Raw genomic sequence first — 27,636 nt, 5'->3', positions numbered from 1 at the left:
CAATCAAAATTGAAAAGTCGCGATCTTTAGTGTAGTGCCAAAAGTTGAAGTGAAAAGTTTTTCGTTAGAGCGCGTTTTTCACCATAAAGTGTTGGTACGCGAAGTAAGTTTTATTATAAAGTGCGGTTTGACTCGAAAGTAAACGCGAGCGCAAAAAGAAAATTAATTTAATAAAGTTAGTGAAGTGCCTGGAACTAGGGAATCCTCCCTAGAGAGATCACCAGCGCAAGGTGAGCTGCCACCACAGGGCGAGGAAAATACAAACAGCAGCGAGCTTACTGGTAAGTCGACCTTGTTATTTATTTGTATGTATTGTGACTAGAGTCAGGGCTGTAATTGGTTTTTGGAAGAAAGTTTTTTGTGTAAATATCGGTTTAAAATTTTTTATATTCTAATTAAAGTAATAGTTGAATCATTAATTTAGAAGTTTCATCAAAAGTCCCTTTTCTTTAGTTTTTGAATTTTTGTGAATACATTTGTTCATCCCTTTTTTTGAAATAATTTGGAATTATTAATTTATTAGTTTTTATCAAAGTTCGTTTAACTTTAAATCCACAGAATTATAAAATATTCGGGAATAGGTCGTAGATTCGCATCTAAGGATTTATGCGTATGTATGTATGTACATATATGTCTAGGTATGAAATTAGCCAAAGGGGTATTGGGCGAACCGAAGTAAGAAAAAAAAATAAAAATAATAATTATCCAAACGCGCTCTTTGTTAAGTTATGATTTTAGAAAAAGAGAAAAAAATATTTTTGAAAATTAATTAAAAATTCACGACAAAAAAATATTGTTAAATGAAATATCTAAAAATACTTAAAATGTATCTTCGTACTTTTAAGATCACGAAGGCAGCCGAGGGCCGCGACATATCTTGGAATTACGCAAACATATTTGGCGGAAAAAGAAGGAAACACGAAAAACAACACCAACAACACGGTCATACATCAACTAAAAACGAAAGGATTAATTCTGCTTGGCCAACAACACTAACCACAAGGGATATATTGGCCAAAAGCGTCCACACGGCTTCGGGCCAGAATCGACCGACACCAACACACACTAACACGCACACATTGTTATGATTGTCTGATTTGGATGCTGCTGGAGTTAAGTGGTTCTCGTGATAAGATAAAAAAAGTTTAATTATTCTGCATGAAAATATTTGTTACACGTGGAGGAGACGAGGTCCACAAGTACCAGTAGTGTAAATTTTCGGGAAGATCGGCTATCAGAAGGAAGCCAGAAACATCCACAATGTTCCCGATCCCCCGATTTCCCGAAAAAGTTACTAAATATTTAAACGTAATATTTAAATTTAAAGGCTGCTTTTGAACGAAGAAATTGGAAAAAAATATTAGAAAACGAAATTCTTAATAAATTGAGGTTCAGTTAACGAAGCTAAAATTTTTTGCGAATATAAGAGTTATACGGAAAAACTAGAAATAAAAAAAATGAATTTGCGAATATAAGGTTTATACAAAAAAAAAAAGAGGTTATTTGAATGAATAAATTTATATGTGAAGAAAATGATACACATACAAACATAATTATGGGTTCCAGTAGGAAATAAAAAGATGGTAATTATTCCACTGTTTCGGCCCTACGTTTCGCTAGTCGTCCTAGCTTCTTCAGGGGCGAAGTCTATTTTTTTTTAACAATAAAAAAAAAAATTTATAAAAAAAAAAAAATAAATAGACTTCGCCCCTGAAGAAGCTAGGACGGCTAGCGAAACGTAGGGCCGCAACAGTGGAATAATTACCATCTTTTTATTTCCTACTGGAACCACAATAGGTCAAATAGCCTAAAAACAAAATATTAAAATTTATTAAAATTGACCGGAATAACCCAAATACAAAAATAATTTTATTTTGTAGAAGTATAAATTTTGAAGTTCTGTTACCAAATGCAAACGTACATAGCGTTTCCTAAATGTACACAGCGTAATTCGTGCATCTTATCTCCTGACCAGCCGAGGGATATCACGTCAAAAATAATGTAAGTGAAAAATTTCATATTTTCATTTTTCTACGCCAAAACTAGGTATTATAGTGTGTATATGCTGAATAGAATTTGCACATTTAACTTACACGATATATATAAAAATCAGGTTGAATTCTTTATAAGAAAATAGAAATATTTGAGAATTTTCATTTAAATTGAATTACAATTAGAATAAATAAAAATTAAGAAAATGTACACATTGAGCGGTAATACTTAATTATATAGTTTTCATAATTATATAATTTTCATGTCACATAATTATATCATTTCAAAGAATTAAATTACTCAAAGAAATTATAACGTAAAATTTGATACTTATTGTGTGATAAAAGCCCCAGTGTAACCATGTGTATTGGCAATTACGGTAACTCGCCACACACTTATGTATCATAAAAAAGTTCACCGCAATAGAGCCATATATGTAATACTTCTATATCGGTACTACTGAACTGTGCAGCCTGTCAAACATTACAGTACAGATATACAACGAGAGAAGGAAACAAAATCTCAAGGCTGTCGTTTAATTTTTGTAAAAAAGGGCTTAGATTTATGTATATTTCAACAAGCCGTCTTGCTTCTATCAATATTGTACATTAGGCTATTCGGCTATTTTTATTGTTTTAAGAACTCCGCAAAATAGCATTACCGATTTGTGCTGAGTGTGCAGATATACGTATGTAAATGAGCCCTTAGCCGTTTTTTGAAACGAAAAAAAGCACGGACGAAAAAGAGTATGTTAGAAAAAAATTTACAAATTTGATGTTATTTCAACACCAATAGCAGCCAGCCCAGTACCTACTCATATTTTGTTTACTTCATCAAAAATTTACTTCATTAAAAAATTCAAAATAAGTAAAATTTTGAAAACGTTTATATATCGTTTGTTCAAGCTAATTCACTTTAAATTATTTTTAAAAACGTTTAAAGAAATGCTTGTTGGGATGTATGTATAAGTATATTTTAATACATTTATATTTGAATTTTTTCATTTCAAAAATATGAATTCTTCCCCTCGTTTTTTTTTTACTATTTATGTAAATAATGTACTTTGTATGGCTGCAGCCCATGCTTAATCGACTAAACTGAGATTTTATAATAATGCAGAAGTTGGGTAAAGGGGATAGTGACCCGTTGAACCCCTTTAATACTTTTTTTACACACGCTAATACAATTCACTAACACTAACAAAGCCCCCGCATGCGCAGAACATACATTTGCACAGTTTCAGCAAATAATGATTGACAGAAAATTTGCACATTAGGAAGATAGGAAGTTATTGATATAGAAGTATTATATATATGAATAGAGCCTAAACATACAACTTCTCATTGACAAAATTCAAGCGTCATATTTATATACATATATAAGAATTAGCACCACTCATTGATAAAGATCAAGAGACATAATTACATACGTATAAAAAAATGTGCAAGCGCATCCCAACGAACCATTATGGTCATTACGCAAACACATTGTTATAAAATCCACGATAAGATATTAAATGTTAATTTTAATTTGATTTAAATAAAGTTATATTTAATGGCATTGTGAATTTCATCACGGTTTATTATTATGAATTGCTAACCTAGTAAAGTAGGGTCTGAGTAATCGAACCTATCATTAGGGTGTTTTCAATACATAGTTTTTTTTTGGTGTCGGAAACACAAGGTAGGTAGGGCATACCCGGAGTTTACCATCTTGTCCGGAGGAAAATCATACGTTCGTGAGTATTGATAGTATCTGATTTCATACATTAGAGATGTAATAGTGGTTTTGAATTTATTTAGAATGCCTACTAAAAGCACGTAGATTTTTATTGTTGGCGATTTTAATCCAAGTGGTGTGACAAAGATTTCATCCCATTCCGACGAGCTAGATCCGAACCAGTACGTGCTGCAGTCGCCTCTCACTTTGGATAGCATACCATCATTTTTAACGCAACAATATAATAGCCAGAAAACTTCACACAAAGCTACATTCAAGCCCAAACATACAACCGATACCACGCAACACCATACATTTTTTCACAACACCAACAAGAGGTAACATAAAACACTTTTATACACACAACACAACAAATTTTGGCAACGGGTTTCATCAGCTGCATAAGCAAAATTTTTTTGCCACGCAATATCGATCGTCGCCAACTTGTTGCTAATCATTTAGTGGCGCAACTACCCACGCAGCTAGCAACATAGTTAGAGCACGGCATCATCGGCCACACTCATCAACATTTATTTACTACATAGAAACCCACCACACCACTAATACCATCACCGAAAGAATCTGAGAGCGAGAGAAGTTAAGTGTGACTCACTGGGAGCGCGCTCGCCAACTTGACTATTTTTTTTACTCACCACTACTTAAATTTATTTTTATTATATTAGGCCGAACCACCATTATTATACTCAGTTGAGCAGAGCTCACAGAGTATATTAAGTTTGATTGGATAACGGTTGGTTGTACAGGTATAAAGGAATCGAGATAGATATAGACTTCCATATATCAAAATCATCAGGATCGAAAAAAAATTTGATTGAGCCATGTCCGTTCCGTCCGTTAACAAGATAACTTCAGCAAATTTTGAGGTATCTTGATGAAATTTGGTATGTAGGTTCCTGAGCACTCATCTCAGATCGCTATTTAAAATGAACGATATCGGACTATAACCACGCCCACTTTTTCGATATCGAAAATTTCGTAAAACCGAAAAAGTGCAATAATTGATTACCAAAGACAGATAAAGCGATGAAATTTGGTAGGTGAGTTGAACTTATGACGCAGAAAAAAAATTTTTTTAAAGTAAAATTTTAACAAAAAATTTAATATCTCTGCAGTATATAAGTAAATTATGCCAACATTCAACTCCAGTAATGATATGGCGCAACAAAATACAAAAATAAAAGAAAATTTCAAATAGGCGTGGCTCCGCCCTTTTTAATGCCATAAGTCGAACAAAAATTTACCAATCCTTTTGAAATTTGGTAGGGGCATAGATTTTATGACGTTAACTGTTTTCTGTGAAAATGGGCGAAATCGGTTGAAGCCACGCCCAGTTTTTATACACAGTCTTCCGTCTGTCCTTCCGCATGGCCGTTAACACGATAACTAGAGCAAAAATCGACATATCTTTACTGAACTTAGTTCACGTACTTATATGAACTTGGTATAAAAAATGAACGAAATCCGACTATGACCACGCCCACTTTTTCGATATCGAAAATTACGAAAAATGAAAAAAATGCCATAATTCTATACCAAATACGAAAAAAGGGATGAAACATGGTAATTGGATTGGTTTATTGACGTGAAATATAACTTTAGAAAAAACTGTGTAAAATGGTTGTGACACCTACCATATTAAGTAGAAGAAAATGAAAAAGTTCTGCAGGGCGAAATAAAAAACCCTTGTAATCTTGACAGGTATTACATATATAAATAAATTAGCGGTATCCAACAGATGATGTTCTGGGTCACCCTGGTCCACATTTTGGTCGATATCTGGAAAACGCCTTCACATATACAACTACCACCACTCCCTTTTAAAACTCTCATTAATACCTTTAATTTGATACCCATATCGTACAAACTCATTCTAGAGTCACCCCTGGTCCACCTTTATGGCGATATCTCGAAAAGGCGTCTACCTATAGAACTAAGGCCCACTTCCTTTTAAAAATACGCATTAAGACCTTTCATTTGATACCCATATCGTGCAAACAAAGTCTAGAGTCACTCCTGGTCCACCTTTATTGCGATACCTCGAAAAGGCGTCCACCTATAGAACTAAGGCCCACTCCCTTTTAAAATTTTCATTAACACCTTTCGTTTGATACTCGTATTGTACAAACGTATTCTAGAGTCACCCCTGGTCCACCTTTATGGCGATATCTCGAAAAGGCGACCACCTATACAACTACCACCACTCCCTTTTAAAACCCTCATTAATACCTTTAATTTGATACCCATATCGTACAAACACATTCTAGAGTCACCCCTGGTCCACCTTTATGGCAATATTTCGAAACGGCGTCCACCTATAGAACTAAGGCCCACTCCCTTTTAAAATACTCATTAAAACCTTTCGTTTGATACCCATATTGTACAAACGCATTCTAGATTCACCCCTGGTCCACCTTTATGGCGATATCTCGAAAAGGCGACCACCTATACAACTACCACCACTCCCTTTTAAAACTCTCATTAATACCTTTAATTTGATACCAATATCGTACAAACACATTCTAGAGTCACCCCTGGTCCACCTTTATGGCGATATCTCGAAAAGTCGTCCACATATAGAACTAAGCCCCACGCCCTTTTAAAATAATCATTAACACCTTTCATTTGATACCCATATCGTACAAACAAAGTCTAGAGTCACTCCTGGTCCACCTTTATTGCGATACCTCGAAAAGGTGTCCACCTATAGAACTAAGGCCCACTCCCTTTTAAAATACTCATTAACACCTTTCGTTTGATACCCGTATTGTACAAACGTATTCTAGAGTCTCCCCTGGTCCACCTTTATGGCGATATCTCGAAAAGGCGACCACCTATACAACTACCACCACTCCCTTTTAAAACCCTCATTAATACCTTTAATTTGATACCCATATCGTACACATTCTAGAGTCACCCCTGGTCCACCTTTATGGCAATATTTCGAAACGGCGTCCACCTATAGAACTAAGGCCCACTCCCTTTTAAAATACTCATTAAAACCTTTCGTTTGATACCCATATTGTACAAACGCATTCTAGATTCACCCCTGGTCCACCTTTATGGCGATATCTCGAAAAAGCTACCACCTATACAACTACCACCACTCCCTTTTAAAACCCTCATTAGTACCTTTAATTTGATACCCATATCGTACAAACAAATTCTAGGGTCACTCCTGGTCCACCTTTATGGCGATATCTTGAATCGGCGTCCACCTATGGAGCTAAGGATCACTCCCTTTTAAAATACTCATTAACACCTTTAATTTGATACCCATATCGTTCTTTGTGGATATTCGTTGTGTGCGGTCGTGTTTTTGTTTACCGCTCTCTCAATTTTACTTTAATTGTTTGTATTTTTTGTCATGGATGATTTCTGTGCAAAGTGCAATAAATGTTTTTCCAAGTCGGTTTCTAATATTGTGCCGTGTAACAGCTTTTGCAAAAAAATATTTCATCGTGCTTGTTGCAAAAATATCTCTGATTATGATATTAGACTAATTAAATCTAATCGTCATTTGTTGTAGGTACGTGTGTGAAGAGTGTGTAGATATGCTGGATAAGCTCTGTAAAGCTCTTGATTCTGTGCTCACCGCTCAAACGCTTGGTTTTGAGCTAATCACAAGTGCTATTGATAATAAATTCCTAAAGTTTTCTAAACAATTTGACTCGCTAAAGGAGGAACTAATAAATTCGTTGCATTCGTCCAACAATAATTTGAGTGTTCCTGCATATTCTCCAGATCTCAACATCAGAAATAATGTCAACTCTAATGTTCATAGTCCACTAACAATTTCTATGCAGCCATCAAACGGTTCCTATTCTAAAAATCTTCGCGCCCTGTCTACATTTGCCTCTTCTCAACATCCATCTTCTTTCACATCTACATTTGCAAATAAACAAACACAATCTTCGTTTGCTCTGGTTTATAATGTTCCTGAATCCACTTATACATTGGCATCCTCATCTACTTCTACAGTCGCAACTAATACACAATCATTGTCAAATGCTCTGACAACTAACATTAACAATTCATCTACTTCTACACCTGCAACTATCACACAATCATTATTGTCAAATACACTGGCAACCTCACCTACAATTAATCCTCAGTCAACATTGTCAAATGCTCTTACAACCAACATTAATAATGCATTTACTTCTTCACCTGCAACTATTACACAATCATCATTGTCAAATGCTCTGACATCTAACATAATCAATTCTTCAAATACGTCAACAAAAAATAAGGTAAGATCGAAAGGTTCTGCACCCCCAGCGGGCGATTCCATATAGAGCGGATTTGTTATTACTCATTCTAATTATTCAACAATTGCTACTAATAGTGAGTCAGTAAATACTCTATCATATGCCACTGTCACTGCTTGCCCTACTAGCAAATCACCTAAGGCTCCTACCACAGTTATTCGAAGCACACGTGCTCCAAACGAATTAAATGTTAATGGCAATAATAACAATGCTGAGCTGGATGTTTTTGTACCATATAAATGGATCCATATTTCATCTTTCAGACCCTCGGTCACAGAGGAAAAAATTTTTAAATATATATCCGAGCATATCAAAATTGATAAATCAGCGTTGGCTTGTTTTAAGTTAGTAAGGAGGGATGCTGACATCAACTCTTTGGTGAGAGTTTCGTTTAAAGTTCGTGTGCGCTCAGAAGATTATAATAAGCTCTAATGTCACTATCAAGCCATTTCACTGTCACTAATCTAGGGTCGTTTTCTGATTTCTGTATCTCAGGTTGATACCATATATACCGACTTCTCAAAGGCTTTTGATAAAGTTTCACATCAAATCTTACTATCTAAACTTGAGTATATTGGATTTCACTCTGTATTCTTATCTTGGTTAAAATCGTATCTATCGAACCGGTCTCTATGTGTTGAAATCGAGGGCTGCAAGTCCCTACCTTTTTATGCAACGTCTGGAGATCCTCAGGGTAGCAATCTCGGGCCTTTGTTGTTTGTACTTTTTATAAATGATACTGGTTCCTGTTTTTTTTCGTCCTCTTTCCTTCTATATGCAGATGATTTAAAGTTATTTCATAGATTTAATGGCGAGTCGGATTCCCTACTCCCACAAAATGACCTAAATAATCTTATTGAATGGTGTAATGCCAATAATCTCTTCCTCAATGTGAATAAATGTTTCCACATGTCTTTTACTAAATCATCTAACTTATATTCCACCCTCTACGATATCGCAGGTGCTCGACTGGTTTCGGTTAATGAATTTATTGTCTTAGGTGTTGTTTTTGATTCCTCTTTCTCTTTTGTCAATCATATCTCTTATATGCTTCCCAAGGCTTACAGAAACCTTGCCTTTCTTCGTAGATATGCAAAAGACTTTAAGGATCCTTATACAAGGAAGGCTCTTTATACCTCTCTCGTACGTTCAAAACTAGAATACGCCTCAATTGTTTGGAATCCTATCTATAGCTGTTATGCTGCCAGAATTGAAAGGGTTCAAAGAAAATTTACTCGTTTTTGTCTATTTTCACTCAACTTTGACGACCCAATTCCATCCTATCACTCGCGCTGCTTACTCATAAATCTCCAACCTCTCGAATCCAGAAGGATAAAACATCTGTTAATGTTCGTCTATGATCTAATAGTTGGCTCTCATGATTGCCCAGTTCTCTTAGCGAAGGTGTCATTTAATGTACCTAATCGGAGTCTTCAAACATTTTTTCCATTTTACATGAGTGCTTGCAGGGCTAGTTATTGTAATTTTGACCCAATTTTTCGTGCACTAAATGAATTTAATAGACTCTCAAGGAGGTTTTTTATTGATTTTTCTTTGTCGAGAAGCATCTTCAAGTCAACTTTGCAAAAGTTCCTATAATCTTTACTTGCATTATCTTTTTAGTTTTTGTTTTCGCTAGTCATGTTACTTACGTTATTCGTTGTGGTTTTCAGTTGATTATTTGTTTAAGTATTTATTTGCTTTTGTATTATAGTCTGTCAGATTGTTTAATCATAGACTGAATAAATTATACATACATACATGTCTTTTACTAAATCATCTAACTTATATCCCACCCTCTACGATATCGCAGGTGCTCGAATGGTTTCGGTTAATGAATTTATTGACTTAGGTGTTGTTTTTGATTCCTCTTTCTCTTTTGTCAATCATATCTCTTATATGCCTCCCAAGGCTTACAGAAACCTTTCCTTTCTTCGTAGATATGCAAAAGACTTTAAGGATCTTTATACAAGGAAGGCTTTTTATACCTCTCTCGTTCGTTCAAAACTAGAATACGCCTCAATTGTTTGGAATCCTATCTATAGCTGTTATGCTGCCAGAATTGAAAGGGTTCAAAGAAAATTTACTCGTTTTTGTCTATTTTCACTCAACTTTGACGACCCAATTCCATCCTATCACTCGCGCTGCTTACTCATAAATCTCCAACCTCTCGAATCCAGAGGGATAAAACATCTGCTAATGTTCGTCTATGATCTAATAGTTGGCTCTCTTGATTGCACAGTTCTCTAAGCGAAGGTGTCATTTAATGTACCTAATCGGAGTCTTCGAACATTTTTTCCATTTTACATGAGTGATTGCAGGGCTAATTATCGTAATTTTGACCCAATTTTTCGTGCACTAAATGAATTTAATATACTCTCAAGGAGGTTTTTTATTGATTTTTCTTTGTCGAGAAGCATCTTCAAGTCAACTTTGCAAGAGTTCCTATAATCTTTACTTGCATTATCTTTTTAGTTTTTGTTTTCGCTAGTCATGTTACTTACGTTATTCGTTGTGGTTTTCAGTTGATTATTTGTTTAAGTATTTATTTGCTTTTGTATTCTAGTCTGTAAGATTCTTTAATCATAGACTGAATAAATTATACATACATACATACAAATTCTAGAGTCAACCCTGATGCACCTTTATACCGATATCCCTAAATGACGTCCACCTATAGAACTATGGCCCACTCCCTCATAAAATACTCTTTAATGCCTTTCATTTGATACACATGTCATAGAAACACATTCCAGGCTTTCCCTCGGTTCATTTTCCTACATGGTTATTTTCCCTTATGTTGTCACCATAGCTCTCAACTGAGTATGTAATGTTCGGTTACACCCGAACTTAACCTTCCTTACTTGTTTTTTTTTTTTTCAAGTTATTTGGAATTTTGATTTTTTTGAATTTGTTAATTTTTTATTATTAGTTCTATAATTTTATTCATATAAGTTATTCTTTTTATCCTTGATTTTTCTTACCTTAATTTCACAGTTAGCATATTATTTTTTCTGCCGACAGTCACACTAATTTTGGGGTATTCGTACCCAGCCCCACGCAGGCATACCTATTTCTATGTGCATGAGCCACTCGCAAAACTTTATTCACAAACAATAATTTGTTTTGAATTGTTATATTAATTTTTCGTTTAAATTTTTTTGTCTAAATCTTTTTTGAATTCATAATTATTACTTTTTTGGTCCACTTTTAAATTCTAGGTAATATCCACTCGGCACTTTTACCGTCTTATTTTCGCGGATAAAAAAAAATTTTAATAATTCACTTTTTTCACTACTCAAAAAGTAATTCTAATTCGACTGAATTTTTTTTCGCGATTTTTTTATTATTTCGAGTTTTTGTAGCATGTGTATAAAAGTATAAAAGTGTGCACATGCATTGAACCGATACGCAAAACTAATAGCAAAAGACATTTGTGCGTAGGATTAGCCGTGACCACGGTCAATCGGCCAAAGACCTATAACAGGCCAAAAATTCCATTTTTCTGCATATGTTGTTTGAATGTTGAGCAGCTTCCTTGAGATTTTGTAAGGGTCTCAAATATAAGGCAGTCGTAAATTGCCATATACCAAAAGTAATTTTTTGGCCCTTACCGCTGGTGGGGGAACCAAAGAATACTTTAAAGAAGCAAAACAATGTTTTTAATGAGAAGCTAAATACATTCTCAAACGTTACAACAAATGCCCCTTACCTCTGGTGGGGGGAAGCAGTTTGTATTAAAATAAGAAGTGCTTGGTTTGAGAGTTCAAATAATTCTGATTTATTTACAAATTATCTTACTTTATATACACTTGTCTTATCCTAGCTTTATTATAATTTGTTGTTGTATACATAAATATTTACAAAGGTTCATTTACATGTGTGTGTGTGTGAATGTCTTATCTTTAACTATATTTATTTACATATATTTGTTTTGTTGATATGAGCGACCTCGTATGCATTATCTTATCTTTGTTTGTGTAAGTAGTTCATATTTACAGAGGTTCATTTGCTATATATCTATATACATGTGTTTGTGCGTGATTGTCTTATCTTTGTTTAAATAGGTCGCTCAATCGCTAAAATATAGTTTCTAACAGTGGACTGTATTTACAAATCGGTTAACTACTATTATCCTGTAAATAAGAAAAAATGTTCAAGGTTGCTTGAACATTGTTTGTCTTTCTTTTTTTACTTTCAGCTCCGCACAACGATTTGGTACCAATTCGGAGTTCTGAGCGAGGTGAATTTTTCATAAAGAAAAAAATCGTATGTACACACACCTTAACCCACGTACGTTTGTAAATTACCACCTCAGAGTAAAGTATCACACACCCACACATATAGTTATTTAAATTTTTTTTTTGGAGTGAGCACGCACACAAGCGTCCACATATACATATCTTATACGTATGCTTGTGCACAAATAGTTAGATGGGTATTGGGCCGGATCTAAAAATTAGAATATAAAGTACGCGAAAGAAAGGAAAAGTTAATTGTATAAAATTAGAATAAGTTTTAATAGGTAGAAATAATAATTGAATTTAATTCATATAATAATAATTGCATAGAAAGAATACGTTTTCGAGATAGGTATATAGGTTTCCAATATATTTTTAGGGAAATATTTGATATCAATAAATTGTAACTTCAAAACGAAAGTTATGCATAACTATTATTTAGTTTGCATGCATGCGCTGAAATTTTGATTTTTGGTAAGACATATGTAAACCAAGTCTGGATAAAAGCTTCAAGTTGTTGGTGCAAGTGTTGCCCTTGTGGTAACTGATGGTAAGTTGAGGTAATTGAGTAAGTAATGGAAGGGACGTAAAGACTTAGAGACGGACATTAGTCAGGATGAATGGAACTCTATTCGGGAAGCGGAGCCATAGTAGAGTTCGAAGGCTGGTCACATCTTTTGAACATGAGGGGTGGGACGGCTCCACCTGACTCGGAGAGGTTTTCACCCGCTTTACTATATTTCTTTTTCTCCCTTTGTTTCAATTATTTCCCCAGGCATGAACCTAAATTTTGCTATGCAACTGTTGGGAAAGGAGAAGTGGCAAGAACCGCGCCTCAAAGCCGACGAGCCTCAGCCCGGCTACTACCATGCCACTCCGCCACTCCTCCTCACCGTACCAGGCAGTTACATAACAATGGCGCCCGACGGTAAAGCCCACTAGTAATTGTAATTTTTCCCATATTTCTTTTTGCGTAGTCTATTTTTCGCACATTTCCAACTTTTATAAATTTTTTTTCTTAACGTTCTTTTCTACATATTATTGTCAGCTTGTTATCCTGCTTGTTTACTTAATTTTCCTTCCCTCGAGCAGATTTATTGTCACGAGTGCAATCCAGCCGGTTCTAATGAATTTAAAAATTCAATTGGATAATTCATTGCCTCATCTTGATTCATAGCACTGTCAATTGATTTATATGTCGTAACTACACCTGGGAGGTTTGTTTGAATTTGAAAATTAATGGTATTGATATGTATGTTCTTCGGTACTAAAATGGCGCGTTCTCTCAACCAATCATGATTTCTGTAATTCTGAAGAATATTTGGAAAAACACATTCAATCAATTCATCTATCGATTTCGTAATTGTACAAAAATTGTTCGGTACAGTGATCAATCCGTTGGTTCTGTCGATTTGTATTTTTCCATCACCAATTTCTAACAATTGTTTTGAAAACTCATGGACAGCTGGATCATTTTGTAGGTGAATACGAATATTAATTTTCAGTGTCAATTTTTGTACATATCTCCAAAAAACTGATGACTTCAAACAGGCATTTATCTCTTCAGCAGGAGTTGACCTAGGAATGACAGGCAATGTTTGTCGAGAATCCCCTGACAGTAATATCAAAACACCACCAAAAAGCTGTTGATTACTACGTAAATCTTGCATTGTTCGATTAAATGCTTCTAGTAATTTTTTTTTCGCCATTGTACACTCATCCCATAAAATAATTAACGTTAATCGCAGAATTTCTTGAAATATTGCAAGTTGGAGTTTCAATCGCATTTACATTCAATGGCAATTGTAATGCAGAGTGTGCTGTCAGACCACCTTCTAATAATGTAGCAGCAATTCCCGAAGATGCAAGTGCCAATGCAATTTTCTGTTCCGATCGAATAGTCGCTAAAATTAGTGATATAACGAACGTTTTGCCTGTACCACCAGGTGCATCCAAGAAATATAATCCACCTGCATTATTGGAAATGGCTTGCATGATTGTGTCGTATACATGTTTTTGCTGAATATTCATTTTGGTTATAATCGATTGTACAAAAAAACGCAAATCATTAGAATTGAACTCCTGCTCACGTTGCAATTCACGATCAAACAGATCATGCATCTCATGATTTGGTGCGATCATACCCAATTGTACTAATATTTTATTTGCAATCTTTAGACATATACTTCAATTATTATCAAAGCTTCGTTGTACATTTCCAAAGTTATCAACAAATCAGGATTTCTTGCATGATGACGCATACGAATTAAAATATCTTCTGCAATATAATGTTTATATTTGTTCCATAATTCAAGTGGATTTGATGGCATATATGTTGATAATATAATGGCAAGTAGCATTCGTATTTGTCATCCTCAACTGAAATAGATGCATCATGAAGTGTTGAATCCCAATGTGCATCATCCTCAAACAAATGCAAAAGTTGGCATGCTTCACCGTATGTTTGACACACATGACCGTTGACTGTTCTCAATTCTTGAAATGATTTTGGGCCATTCACGTTAACTAATAACAATCTCAAATAAAAACCCTCAACATTGTTTGGATGTACTGTGTATATTCTCCCAATTGCATCTGTTTGGAAAATGCCAGGATGTCCATGAACTGCTGTTCCTTGTTTACGCCTTTGAAAATTTTTCGTAGACACATTCCATGTGTAATACTTAGGCACTTCAGAATACAAAAAAGTTATCGCAAATGTATCATTTTCGCATAATTTGAAAAAAGCTGTTAACGTAGTTGATGGCGGTTGTGCTGCTCTTTCCAATACATTTGCTACATTAAAATAAACACGTTGGCCGTTCTCAAGATGTACAACCAAGTGAACAACCGCAGGATTCTTTCATTGCTATTAATATAGCGCCCCATTTGATACTGAGTAATTTCATCATTTGTATTATAACCAGCAACACCGAAAATTGCCATATCGCTCCCTTTATTTACATACTTGCAAATATATTTAATGGATTTGACAGAAATATAATATTTCACATTTATATGAGCATTGAATATTGTCGATAGTAATGGACAATACGGAACCACCCAACGATTATCAACTTCAACTTCCTGGTTATGTATTCTAATGGTTGCCGTTTTGCCATTTTCATTAGGTGATCTGCGTCGATAAAACGGATATCCGTCATTGCCCGTTATTGTGTCTGAAGAAAATTGCCTTGGGTATCATTTCGAACACTTTTCATCAATCATACATGGTGAATTCACATTTAGTTCACCGCACGGTCCATGTATCATGTTTTTAATGACAACTTGAAATAACTCAGGATCAGCAGCGTGATCAGGAATTTCAGCTGATATAAGGTTATCGATTTGATCCGGAGTTATTTTATGTACCAGCCAAATTAGTATATGTGCGTGCGGCAATCCCCTTTTCTGCCATTAGATGGAGTACGTATGGAAACACACCTCCCCAAATACATATAATTTCACAGTTAAATCCATAAGTGCTTTACATTTGCTTTTTTTTGTGCTTACCGAAAAACACGCGCAGTAATTTCATGACGATCGGTTGTTGACTGTCCTGCAAATAAATTGTTTTTGATGTCATCCCACTGCGGATCACATATAAATGTAATGAACAGATCCGGTCGACCGTATTTTCGTACATAACACATTGCGTGGGCTAACAATATACGAAAATGGAAATATAGTTAAACGTCCGATGTCATTAATATTAGCACCATTCGCTATCGCATCTTGCAAGTGAATATATTGTCCAGATCATAATTTTGCTTGGCTGAAACGAATAAAATTAAGACGTTCTGTTTCTATTTTGGCATACATATTAACGATGTACGGATGATATAGTTTACCACATCTCAAGATATAATTTTGTTCTTGTGGACGAACCCTCAATCGATACGAATAAAAATTCATGGCACTAACTTTTTTCTGTACATGTAGACCGGAAAATAAGTGCAAAATGTGACTTAAGAAATTTATAAAAATGATGAAATGTTAACACGCTGAAAATATTATTTACCTGTTCGTGGATCAATCATTGGTATATTGATATGGCAGCCATCGTCAACTTTCCAATGCAATATTGGGTATTGTAATGCGTCGTAACTACGATGAAGTTCCGAAATACGTTGAAATTGCTCATTTTTGCAATGAAGTATAATATCACGGGATTGAAACTGATCACCAAGAATTACAATTGCAACCTCATCAATTGTCGGTGCATTGAATCGCCTTTCATGCTCTCCAAAAGGTGTTCTATCAGCCCATATTACGATTTTGTGATTATCAGATGGCATACGATAGAGAGCAATTTTGAACAATTGAACTAATGCGTTATGCTGATGGAAAAACCTCGTCTTGTATTGAAAGCAATTGCACAACGTTGATCCAATTCACGATTTTCATCACCAATAAAATAAATTTGCAAAAATTTATAATCAGCGTCGGGGTATGGCAATAACGAACCAGCTTAATGATAAATATGGCCCTGAATCTGCAACATGTATGCAATTTTAGGTATATGTTGCATAATAATTTTGGTTGGCTACCATACATTTCCAATGCAATATTGGGTATTGTTATGCGTCGTAACTACGATGAAGTTCCGAAACACGTTGCAATTGCTCATTTTTGCGATGAAGTATAATATCACGGAATTGAAACTGACCACCAAGAATTACAATTGCAACCTCATCAATTGTCGGTGCATTGAATCACCTTTCATGCTCTCCAAAAGGTGTTCTATCAGCCCATATTACGATTTTGTGATTATCAGATGGCATACGATCGAGAGCAATTTTGAACAACTGAACTAATGCGTTATGCTGATGGAAAAATCTTTGTAGCTCACAAATAATTTCTCGTCTTGTATTCAAAGCAATTGCACAACGTTGATCCAATTCACGATTTTCATCACCAATAAAATAAATTTGCAAAAATTTATAATCAGCGTCGGGGTATGGCAATAACGAACCAGCTTGATGATAAATTTGACCCTGAATCTGCAACATGTACGCAATTTTAGGTATATGTTGCATAATAATTTTTAAAACTATATAATACTTTTATGATTCAGATTGATTGGGATAATCCTGTTTAAGTATTTACCTTAAACGTCGGCATAAAATTATCTCTAATTATGTTAGTAGCACCAAAAGAAGTCATTTTAAATGCCGAATTGTATTGTTAAATATGACTCAAAAAGTGCTTAGAATTTGCAGAAGTCCCAAAAATTAATGAAGGCAATGGTTCGGGTTGAGTTTCTAATGCTGGCAATCTCACTTTGCCATTAGCACAACACATGACGGGCGTTTAGCCGCATCACAATGTGGACATATTGCGTCCATTATTCCAATATATCCGTACATACTGTAATCAATCTGACTGTTGTAATTAAAAACAGCATGCATAATTTCAGGTAAAACAGATCTATTTCGTGCATTACGTTCACGCTGCGATGCATTAGCTTGTGGTCGTTCAGCTGGAGTCTGTGATCGCAGCATTTGCATGACGCGTTCGGCGACCTATATTTTCTCGTGTGGGTCGTGGCATTTTTCTTTCAATTAAAGAAGAATAAATTAAATTTAAAAAAAAATGCCTACATTAATAGTGGTACACCATATTTTTTTCAAATAAGGAAACACACATGCATTCGTCTAATTCACTTCAACAGTTCAAAACTTACCGTTTTTTGCACGGAAATTCGCTTTGCGCTATATTTCTTCTTTTCACAAATTCACATAAACAAAACCACTATTTGCATTTTTATGTAATAATTTGCACCGCGGTAATTTCGGACACTACTGAACGTATTGGGTGCTTCGTTTATTCTGCTAACGAATGGTGTTGAGGCCAAAGGAAACGCTCCAGCGATGTTTACACTCCAATATCATTTATTCTCCTAATTTGAATTTTCTTAATGCTAAGAGCCAAAGCTCTATATACCTATCTATACAAAATATTCATGTAATTCTCTATGCAAAAAAACGCACCGTAATATTGTTCGATGTCTTTTCAAAGCCTACTTTGTTTGTCGATCTGCCTGCTACATATATATAAAAATGAATGCCATTTTTCGTTGTGATTTTATAACTCAAGAACGGGCTCACCTATCCAACCCAAATTTTTAGACTTTGTTCTGACCATTCAGTAGATGGTTTGTGTTGTGAAATTTTAAGAATCAGATATCAGAGCTCGAGATAGAGGCCAAAACGTGGACCCGGCTAACCCTAGGATGTGTTTGTACAATATGAGTATCAAATGCAAGCTGTTGACGAATGCTATAGTATAGAGTATTTTTCATGCCGCTCCTTGACTAGGGTCTCGAGATATAGACCAAAACGTGGACCCGGATAACTTTAGGATGTGTTTGTACAATATGGGTAGCAAATGGGAGCTGTTCATGATTGCTATATTATAGATTATTTTTCATGCCCCTCCTTCACTATGGTCTCGAGATATAGACCAAAACGTGGACCCGGATAACCCTAGGATGTGTTTGAACCACGTGAGTATCCATTGTAAGTTGTTGATAAATGCCAATGAAAAGAGGGCTTTTCTTTTCGCTGGGTAACGAAGGACTCGAGATATAGACCAATTGGGAACTCGCCTTCAGGTTAAGAGATTGCATTCTCATCTACTACAACCAGTTAAAATAGTATATTCAATCACATAACAATATAATCTTTTTAAATGAAAGAAGGAAATACAGGAGTTAATAATAATAAAGAGAAAAATTCAATAATAATATAATTGCTATTAATTCAAAAGGAAAGTTAAATAATGCCCACTAAATGGCCAGTTGAAGACCTTAAAAGATTACAATAAAGAATTAAAATGACTCTGGAACAGGCAACATAAAGTTGGCCATGTGAAAAACATGATTCCTCCAAATTCACACCACAAACGTTAAGTGTTTGCCCTTGGGCTTTGTTGATGGACATCGCAAATGATAAACGCACAGGATATTGTAATCGTTTGAATTCAAAATGGCATATCAGTTGGAATCATAGGGATACGGGGTATTAAGCAAACTTCTCCTTTTGATTTACCAGTTAAGATCGTAGCTTCATTCAAATTTGGCAATACACTTTTTAACTGCCAATCTGGTGCCATTACACAGTTTTGGTGGATTAAAATTTCGCAATAATATAATCAAAGAACCCACTTTCAGATTCAAACAATGCAGTCGCATACCAGCCGGTTCTAATGAATTTAAAAATTCAATTGGATAATTCATTGCCTCATCTTGATTCATAACACTGTCAATTGATTTATATGTCGTAACTACACCTGGGAGTTTTGCTTGAATTTAAAAATTAATGGCATTGATATGAATGTTCTTCGGTGCTAAAATGGCGCGTTCTCTCAACCAATCATGATTTCTGCAATTCTGAAGAATATATGGAAAAACACATTCAATCAATTCATCTATCGATTTCGTAATTGTACAAAAATTGTTCGGTACAGTGATCAATCCGTTGGTTCTGTCGATTTGTATTTTGCCATCACCAATTTCTAACAATTGTTTTGAAAACTAATCGACAGCTGGATCATTTTGTAGGTGAATACGCATATTAATGTTCAGTGTCAATTTTTCTACATATCTCCAAAGAACTGATGACTTCAAACAGGCATTTATTTCATCAGCAGTTGTTGATCGAGGAATGACAGGCAATGTTTGTCGAAAATCCCCTGACAGTAATATCAAAACACCACCAAAAAGCTGTTGCTTACCACGTAAATCTTGCATTGTTCGATTAAATGCTTGTAGAAATTTTTTATTCGCCATTGTACACTCATCCCATAAAATAATTAACGTTAATTGCAGAACTTTTGCCATAGCAGAATTTTTTGAAATATTACAAGTTGGAGTTTCAATCACCTGTACATTCAATGCCAATTGTAATGCAGAGTGTGCTGTCCGACCACCTTCTAATAATGTAGTGCAATTCCCGAAGATGCAAGTGCCAATTCAATTTTCTGTTCCGATCGAATAGTCGCTAAAATCAGTGATATAACGAACGTTTTGCCTGTACCACCAGGTGCATCCAAGAAATATAATCCACCTGCATTATTGGAAATGGCTTGCATGATTGTGTCGTATACATGTTTTTGCTGAATATTCATTTTGGTTATATTCGATTGTACAAATAAACGCAAATCATTAGAATTGAACTCCTGCTCACGTTGCAATTCACGGTCAAACAGATCATGCATCTCATGCGATCATACCCAATTGTACTAATGTTTTATTTGCAATTTTTAGACATATACTTCAATTATTACCAAAGCTTCGTTGTACATTTCCAAAGTTATCAACAAATCAGGATTTCTTGCATGATGGCGCATACGAATTAAAATATCTTTTGCAACATAATGTTTATATTTGTTCCATAATTCAGGTGGATTTGATGGCATATATGTTGATAATATAATGGCAAGTAGCATTCGTATTTGTTGAGGATGAGCCGAAATAGATGCATCATGAGGTGTTGAATCCCAATGTGCATCATCCTCCAACAAATGCAAAAGTTGGAATGCTTTACGGTATGTTTGACACAAATGACCGTTGACTGTTCTCAATTCTTGAAATGATTTTGGGCCATTCACGTTAACTAATAACAATCTCAAATAAAAACTCTCAACATTGTTTGGATGTACTGTATATATTCTCCCAATTGCATCTGTTTGGAAAATGCCAGGATGCCCATGAACTGCTGTTCCTTGTTTACGTCTTTGAAAATTTTTCGAAGACACATTCCATGTGTAATACTTAGGCACTTCAGAATACAACAAAGTTATCGCAAATGTATCATTTTCGCATAATTTGAAAAAAGCAGTTAACGTAGTTGATGGTGGTTGTGCTACTCTTTCCAATACATTTGCTACATTAAAATAAACATGTTGGCCGTTCTCAAGATGTACAACCAAGTGAAAAGCCGCAGGATGTCTTTCGTGCATTGGAAACAACATAACCCTCCAGACAGCTTCATTGCTACTAATATAGCGCCCCATTTGATACTGAGTAATTTCATCATTTGTATTATCACCAGCAACACCGAAAATTGCCATATCGCTCCCTTTATTTACATACTTTCAAATATATTTAATGGATTTGACAGAACTACAATATTCCACATTTATATGAGCATTGAATATTTTCGATAATAATGGACAATACGGAACCACCCAACGATTATCAACTTCAACTTCCTGGTTATGCATTCTAATGGTTGTCGTTTTGCCATTATCATTACGTGATCTACGTCGATACAACGGATATCCGTCATTGCCCGTTATTGTGTCTGAAGTAAATTGCCTTGGGTATCGTTTCGAACACTTTTCACCAATCATACATGGTGAATTTACATTTAGTTCACCGCACGGTCCATGTATTATTATTGTGGACGAACCATCAATGCATACGAATAAAAATTCATGGCACTAACTTTTTTCTGTACATGTAGACCTGAAAATAAGTGCAAAATGTGATTTAAGTAATTTATAAAAATGATGAAATGTCAACACACTGAACATATAATTTACCTGTTCGTGGATCAATCATTGGTATATTTATATGGTAGCCAACGTCACCTTTCCAATGCAATATTGAGTATTGTAATGCGTCGTAACTACGATGAAGTTCCGAAACACGTTGCAATTGCTCATTTTTGCGATGAAGTATAATATCACGGGATTGAAACTGACCACCAAGAATTACAATTGCAACCTCATCAATTGTCGGTGCATTGAATCGCCTTTCATGCTCTCCAAAAGGTGTTCTATCAGCCCATATTACGATTTTGTGATTATGCATACGATCGAGAGCAATTTTGAACAATTGAACTAATGCGTTATTCTGATGGGAAAACCTTTTTAGCTCAAAAATAATTTATCGTCTTGTATTCAAAGCAATTGCACAACGTTGATCCAATTCACGATTTTCATCACCAATAAATTAAATTTGCAAAAATTTATAATCAGCGTCGGTGTATGGCAATAACGAACCAGCTTGATGATAAATTTGGCCCTGAATCTGCAACATGTACGCAATTTTAGGTATATGTTGCATAATAATTTTTAAAACTATATAATACTTTTATGATTCAGATTGATTGGCATAATCCTGTTTAAGTATTTACCTTAAGCGTCGGCATAAAATTATCTCTAATTATGTTAGTAGCACCAAAAGAAGTCATTTGAAATGCCGAATTGTATTGTTAAATATGACTCAAAAAGTGCTTCGAATTTTCAGAAGTCCCAAAAATTAATGAAGACAATGGTTCGGGTTGAGTTTCTAATGCTGGCAATCTCACTTTGCCATTAGCACAACACATGACGGGCGTTTAGCCGCATCACAATGTGGACATACTGCGTCCATTATTCCAATATATCCGTACATACTGTAATCAATCTGACTGTTGTAATTAAAAGCAGCACTCATAATTTCAGGTACAACAGATCTATTTCGTGCATTACGTTCACGCTGCGATGCATTAGCTTGTGGTCGTTCATCTGGAGTCTGTGATCGCAGCATTTGCATGACGCGTTCGGCGACCTATATTTCCTCGTGTGGGTCGTGGCATTTTTCTTTCAATTAAAGAAGAATAAATTAAATTTAAAAAAAATGTCTACATTAATAGTGGTACACCATATTTTTTTTAAATAAGGAAACACACATGCGTTCGTCTAATTCACTTCAACAGTTCAAAACTTACCGTTTGCGTCGTAACTACGATGAAGTTCCGAAACACGTTGCAATTGCTCATTTTTGCGATGAAGTATAATATCACGGGATTGAAACTGACCACCAAGAATTACAATTGCAACCTCATCAATTATCGGTGCATTGAATCACCTTTCATGCTCTCCAAAAGGTGTTCTATCAGCCCATATTACGATTTTGTGATTATCAGATGGCATACGATCGAGAGCAATTTTGAAACATTGAACTAATGCGTTATGCTGATGGAAAAACCTTTGTAGCTAACAAATAATTTCTCGTCTTGTATTCAAAGCAATTGCACAACGTTGATCCAATTCACGATTTTCATCACCAATAAAATAAATTTGCAAAAATTTATAATCAGCGTCGGGGTATGGCAATAACGAATCAGCTTTATGATAAATTTGGCCCTGAATATGCAACATGTACGCAATTTTAGGTATATGTTGCATAATAATTTTTAAAACTATAGAATACTTTTATGATTCAGATTGATTGGGACATCCTGTTTAAGTATTTGTCTTAAACGTCGGCATAAAATTATTTATAATAATGTTAGTAGCCCCAAAAGAAGTCATTTGAAATGCCGAATTGTATTTATTTATTTATTTATTCAGTCCATGAAGATACAGGTCTTACAGACTGCCAATAATGGTAGATACAAAAAATATTAACACAAAGATAACAAAATATACATGTAAATATATAGTTTACAATAAATAATAAGTTCTTATAACAAACAAATTAAAAACATTTAAATAGCTGACTTTAAAATATTTATAAAAGCGTCCCTACACATAGAAAAATCAAGCTCAATAAAAGATGAAATCTTATTGAATTCGTTCAGGGCACGTGCAATTGGCGCACTCCTTCCATAATTGGTTCTAATATTGATACCATAAAACGGGCAAACATTACGAAGATCCCTCCTTGGAACATTAAAATTAATTTCCACAAGAAGGTCAGCGCAGTCTACATCTCCGTGGATAATGCCAAACAAGAAAGTCAAGGAGAGAATAGATCTCCTGGCTTCCAGGGATTTAAGATTCAAAAGAAGTAAACGAGCAGTATATGGAGGAAGAGGGTATGTAAACCTTAATGACCGTAAAGCATACTTAAGAAAAACTTTTTGAACTCGCTCAAGCCTGTTGATTGAGAATTGTTGGAAAGGTCTCCAAATGATGGTAGCATACTCAAGATGAGAACGCACGAATTAGTAGTAGAGTACTTTTAAAGTATACGGGTCGGAAAACTCCGAATTATTACGCCGAATTAAGCCTAGGCACAGCATAGGCCTTGGCAACGATGCAATCAATATGGTTCACGCACATAAATTTTGTATCAAATACAACAAGATCTTTGATTTTTTCAACAGTCTGCAACGTACTGTTAGCGATACTAAACGAACTGTTGAGATTTGAACGAGATTTTGAGTAGGTTACGTGGAAGCATTTATTTATATTTAATGAAAGATGAGATCTAATGCACCAGGAGTAAAGTTTATCAATATCAGCTTGAAGATTAATCATATCGTTTGCGGAATTTACAACAGAGTAAACTTTGGGATCATCGGCGTACAACAGAAATCTAGCGTAAGAGAAGCATAAGCTAATGTCATTGATGAATAAGACAAAAAGTAATGGTCCCCAAATACTACCCTGCGGGACGCCCGATGTCGCCAAAAAGGGATCTGATGATACCCCATCAATAGAGACGGCACACCATCTATTACTTAGATATGATTTTAGCCACTGCAAAAAGGTTGAATGAAAGCCAAGGCAGTACAATTTGTGAATTAGAACATCATGCGATACCTTATAAAAAGCTTTGGAAAAGTCGGTGTAAATACAGTCGACCTGAAGACCAGATGAAATGGCAGAGATACAATATTCACTGAACTCCACAAGATTCGAAACGGTAGAGCGACCAGAAACAAACCTATGCTGTCTCGGACAGATCAAGTGGTTCACTGAAAAATAAATCTTTTCCTTGACAACGCACTCAAATAGCTTAGAAACGGTGGAAAGCTTTGAAATTGGCCTGTAATTACAGACATCAGTCTTACTGCCAGATTTATAAATAGGAGTTATCGAGGCGAATTTCCAAGCATCAATAAACTCACCAAAGCTAAGTGACAAATTGAACATGATCGCTAACGGGACAACTAGGGAAGTGCATCCTTTTAGCAAGGCAGCCGAGAGACCATCAATGTCAGCTTTAGTAGAGTTGCTCAGTTTCGAGATACCACTGAAGATATCTTCAGATGAAATTGACATTGAAAATTTCCAAACAGAAGATTGGCAAACTAAAAAGATGGCGCATACAACAGTAGAATTTTTGAAAACGGCTTCGTCAATTCTGCCTGAGTTTGATGGTAAGCCTGAAAACTTACATGGTTTCTTAGACGCACTAAATATCCTAGAACAAATTAAGGATACTCATGAGACCATAGCAGTCTGCATGATAAAAACTAAGCTGAAGGGAACAGCTACAAAGCTCTTGCGCACTGAAAATTCAGTACTGGCAATAAGGCAAAAGGTGAGTTTAGCAATTAAATGTGAATCTGTAGAGGTTTTGACAGCAAAACTCTTAAATGTCAAACAGCGCAGTAAAACAGCTAACCAGTACACTGCAGAAATCGAATTGACAAAATCGTTGGAGGGTGCTTACATATCTGATGGTTTTGCACCTGATTTGGCAACCAAATATGTCACACAATCAGCTGTAAAGGTTATGTGTAAGAACTCGGCTAACGAAAGAGGTAAATTGATAATGCAAGCAGGAACGTTCACATCTGGGAACGAGGCTATTTCAAAATTTACGAATAGCTGTACTGAAGTCACGGGTAACTCAAATACAGTCTTACATCTGACGCGCTCACAAGGCAATTATCGGGGTAACTTCCGAAGAAGCTACCAAAATAATAATTATCGAGGTAACCAAGACCGAAGATATTATAATAACTCTAACCGGTATAATAATAATAACAATATAAAAAATAATAATTTCCCAAGACGCAATTTTGGAGGTCAGTCAAGATCATCTAATCAAAGTAACACGCGAAATCTCCGTAATATAAACCAAAGGAAAACCAGCAAACTCCACTCCAACAGTAAACTCCAAGGGTAATAAAATATGTACATTCAACTTGCATCTGAACAGCTACATATCTTTCAATACTACTCTAAATAAGTCAACTTCAACTTTTATGATAGATACAGGAGCGGATATCTCAATTATAAAGAAGGGTCAAATTGACAGTAATGTCAAAATAAGTAAAAAGCAGATCTAACAGATGATAGTCTTTTAATAAGACATAAATTTCAGAGTAGAAGACAATTTCCCAACCCCATGTGATGGAATTTTGGGACTCGACTTCATTAAAATATATAATTGCATTTTAGATTATACGAAAAATGGGGAGAGCCTAATACTACGACCATATGACTACCCAGATGATATAGTTACACAAATGACAAATAAACCAACAATTAATAGCATTACAATACCCGCAAGAGCCGAAGTAATTAGACAGGTTCATATCAATAGTCACAATAAGGAACTATTAGTACCTCATCAAGAATTGACTAATGGCATTTTTGTAGCCAACACGATAGTAAACTCAAATCAAGCTTTAATAAGATTAATGATTACAGCAGATAAATATGCAATCATTCAATCTTATGACATCAAAACAGAAAATTTAGAGGACTATGTAATAATCGAAAATACACCTCACAATAAAGCTAATAATAAAGAAAAATTGGAAAGATTGAATAAAAATTTCCCGCCATTCGCTAGTAAATCACTCAACACATTATGCTCAGAATTCGTTGATATATTTTCGTTAGAAACAGAATCAATCACGGCCAACAATTTTTACAAACAAAAGTTGCATATGAAAGATAATACTCCTGTCTATATTAAAAATTATAGTAGACTACCTCAAGCACATAAGATTGAGATAAACAAACAAGTAAACAAATTAATTCAAGATGATATTGTCGCGCCATCAACTTCAGAATATAACAGCCCCATTTTATTGGTACCTAAAAAATCCCTTCCCAGTAAAGAAGAAAAAAGGTGGAGATTAGTTGTTGATTTCAGACAAATAAATAAAAAATAACAGCTGATAAATTCCCTTTGCCTAGAATAGATGATATTCTGGATCAATTAGGAAGAGCGAAATATTTCTCATGCCTAGATTTAATGTCAGAATTTCACCAAATAGAACTCAGCCCAGAGTCAAGGGATATCACATCATTTACAGCGGATAACGGTACTTATCGTTTCAAAAGATTTCCTTATGTCATCAAAGTAGCTCAAAACTCATTCCAGAGGATGATGATATTGGAATTCGCAGGTATAAAACCATCACAAGCATTTTTATACATGGACGATTTAGTCGTATTGGGTTGCTCCGAAAAACATACGATACAAAATTTAAGAAATGTCTTTTCAATTTGCAGAAAACATAATTTAAAATTACATCCCGATAAATGTTTATTCTTCAGTCAAGAAGTTACTTATATTGGACATAAATGCACAAGTACTGGAATCTTACCAGACCCAAATAAATTTAAAATTGTTCAAAATTACCCAACCCCCAAAAATGCCGATGAAGCAAAAAGATTTGTCGCATTTTGTAATTATTATAGAAGATGCA

This window comes from Eurosta solidaginis, chromosome X, assembly GCF_040869045.1.
Source record: "Eurosta solidaginis isolate ZX-2024a chromosome X, ASM4086904v1, whole genome shotgun sequence".
Taxonomy (NCBI): domain Eukaryota; kingdom Metazoa; phylum Arthropoda; class Insecta; order Diptera; family Tephritidae; genus Eurosta; species Eurosta solidaginis.
Note: the sequence above shows the minus strand (reverse complement) of the source record.